Below are 3392 nucleotides of genomic sequence, written 5' to 3'. Positions count from 1 at the left end.
ATGTGGCTACACTCCCTTTGTCATGGACTGATCACTACCTGGTCAAGTTTAAATTATCTGCTGACCTTCCCCTCCACAGAGGCAGAGGACCAATTAAGATGATCCACCCTCGGAGGCTGATGGATCCGGAGGGTTTTCTGAGGTCCCTGAGGGATTGTTCAGCCATTATGGCAAATGGTCCTGTAGATACCCTAGTTGATACATAGAACACCGAGGTAGCCTGTGCAGTTGATATGATTGTTCCTAAGCACCCTCTTCCGACCATTCGAGCTAAGTTTGCTCCCTGGTTTTCTGGGGAGCTGATGGCAGCAAAACAGTCTGTGTGACGGCTAGAACACCGCCGGAGGAGAACTGGAGCTGAGTCTGATCGGGTTAGAGCTGAACTGCGAGCTTACTCTGTGGCGGTGCTGACAGCGAAGAAAAGCTACTTCTCCACCCGTATCACGTCCGCACAATGCTGTCCAGGGGAATTGTTTCGAGGAGTCTGGCACTCATGACGAAATAGAGGAGCCTTTGGCCCCCCACTGTGATCTGTTTGCAGAGCATTTTGCAAATAAGATCGCCCGCATCCGGTTGGATTTGGACTCTGGTTGCTATGTAAGTGGGGCACAGAATGTGTTGAGTGCACCACCCAGTCTTTTTTCTCTGGATCAATTTCAGCTACTGCAGACTGAGGATGTGCACAAGGTGCTTGGAGGAGTGCAACTGACCACGTGCTCACTTGACCCCTGCCCTTCATGGCTTATTAAATCTAGCCGGGAAGGGATGACTGGCTGGGTCCAGGGATTATTAATGCGTCTTTTAGATCTGGTATGGTTCCTGGTATGGGCGGTGGTGCTGCAACTCCAAGCTTTCTTGGAAGAAATAGACTACTTAGATTTATTTCAGTCTGGCTTTAGGCCTGGTTTTGGAATTGAAACAGCCTTGGTCACCCTGGTAGACGATTTACGCCAGGAGATAGACTAGGGGAGTGCATCCCTGTTGATTCTCCTAGACCTCTCAGCGGCTTTTGATACCATTGACCATGATATCCTTCTGGGATGCCTGGCGGAGTTGGGAATTGGAGGCACTGTTTTGCAATGGTTCCGGTCCTACCTGTTGGGATGATTTCAGAAGGTGGAGGTAGGGGGCTGCTATTCAACCCCGTGGCAATTGTGCTATGGGGTCCTGCAAGGTTCCATCTTGTCCCCTATGCTGTTTAACTTTATTTCCCTGTGACATTAGAACCAGGTGTGGCAGTGACTGATTTAAATCGGTGTCAAATTGGATGAAGTCAAATAAGCTGAAGCTGAACCCAGATAAGACTGAGATCCTGTGGATCAGGAGGCCATCTGTTCGTGAATGTGGCATGGCACCTGTTCTAGACGGGGTTACACTCACCCTGAAAGAACAGGTATGCAGCTTGGGAGTCCTTCTGGACCCTTTTTTAACATTTGAAAATCAGATTTCTTCAGTGGCCTTTGGGCAACTTTGTTTGATCTGCTAGCTGCGACCCTTACTGAACAAGCATGACTTGGCCACAGTGATCCATGCTCTTGTTACATCCCGACTGGATTACTGTAATGCACTTTATGTGGGGCTGCCTCTAAAGAGCCTTCAGAAACTTCAACTGGTCCAGAATGCGGCTGCTCGAGTTTTAACTAACACTAGTTATACGGAGCACATTATGCCAGTGCTTCGGCAGCTGCACTAGCTTCCACTATATTTCCAGACACAATTTAAGGTTTTAGTTATGATTTATAAAGCCTTAAATGAGTTGGGTCCAGGGTATCTGAAGGACAGTCTTCTCTCATATGAACCTGCCCGGGGATTGAGGTCAGCTGGGGAGGCTTTGCTTCGTGTTCCCCCACTTGTGGAGATAAGATTAACATCTGCGTGGAACAGGGCATTCTCAGCTTTTGCTCCCAGGCTGTGGAATTCTCTTCCTCGGGATATTCACATGGCACCAACGCTAGTGTTGTTTCGGCATCAGACTAAAGCCACCCTTTTTACTCTTGCTTTTATTAATGTCTGAGTCTGTATGTGTGTGTTCCTTCTCTCTATACGTTTTTAGCTGGTTATGTCCCTTGTCGCGAGAACCACAGGTCTGATGATGCATACCCAAGGGGGAAAGGACAGAACCAGGGGGACCTTTTTAGTAAATAAAAGATATTTATTTATAACAGTGATGAATTTATAGTATTTATTCTAAGATTTTTAATTGACCGTGTCAGTAATGAATTTACAATATTTACTATATTTATTCCACGATTTCTAGTTGAACGTATCAGAAATATAAGGATGGGAACGACAAGGGGAATAGTCTCTGCTCTAAATATATCAAGCTATACTAATTAATAATAGCGATAACTACAAACTCTATGTACTACCAAAACAACCATAACACTAAGCTATACAACAAGGGAAATCAAATCATACATACCAAATTACACAGCACATGGAACATTTCAAAGATATCAGTTCAGTTGCAAAGGCCTTGGTTACACCCGGGGGAGGTGGCCGGTCGGTTGATCAAGTCGGCAGCACTTTGAAGTATACAGGAAGGCACACACACAGTGGTGCGTGAGTTGCGAAGACCGCCCCGAGCGAACTGTGCGATGGGTATTTATCCCTAAGTCTGCACATCACTTTCCCGTGCTTGCATATTACCATATACGGCCCAATGGTCACCAAGTGGGGGTCTGTGTCACAGGGGCTGGGCCGAAACTGTGCAAGTTTCATGTGACCAGGTAAGCCCCACAGTTCTCACACCAAGGTGACGGGTAGGAGAGTCCAAGGCTATTTTCCCCTTTTCACACCTTCCCTTTTTCTAAAGAAAATGGTATTCAGGAAGGGTGCGGCAGGTTTCTCCCAAGGAGTACTGCAGCCCACTACAGCAAGAGCGGCCTGGCCAAACTTTTTACTGGGGGGGGACAGTTTTTTTTCTAACATCCCTCTGGGGTCTCATATTTTAAATTTTGATACATATTTGTATTTTTTTTGTTTTGTTTTCGTAAGCCGCCTTGACTATTTTAAATAGAAAGGCAGGGTAAAAATATTTAAATAAAGAAATAAATATCTCGCTATGCCAGACCCCCATATCATCTCACCATTCCGGACTCTATTGGACTGTGATATCATCTCACTGTGCCATGATGTCAACATTCTGCACAAGGAAACCCTCCTGATGTCATAACATCGTTTGGGTTGAGGGAAGGCTGCACCTGTGGTGGGATTTCCCAGGTTCCCAAGAGACAAGGCTAGGGGTGACGCGTCACCTTTCCTATCTGTCTGGAATTCTCCGGCTCCCTGAGTTGTTGGGGTGGGAAGGGGGAATTCTGGCCTCGACCTAGGCAGCGGAACGTTCTGCGTGGGGATGGGGTTTCCCACGGAAAGCCGTCTCGGCTTCCGTT

This window comes from Pelodiscus sinensis, chromosome 23, assembly GCF_052426305.1.
Source record: "Pelodiscus sinensis isolate ZL-2025 chromosome 23, ASM5242630v1, whole genome shotgun sequence".
Classification (NCBI taxonomy): domain Eukaryota; kingdom Metazoa; phylum Chordata; order Testudines; family Trionychidae; genus Pelodiscus; species Pelodiscus sinensis.
This window is presented reverse-complemented; position numbering follows the sequence as displayed.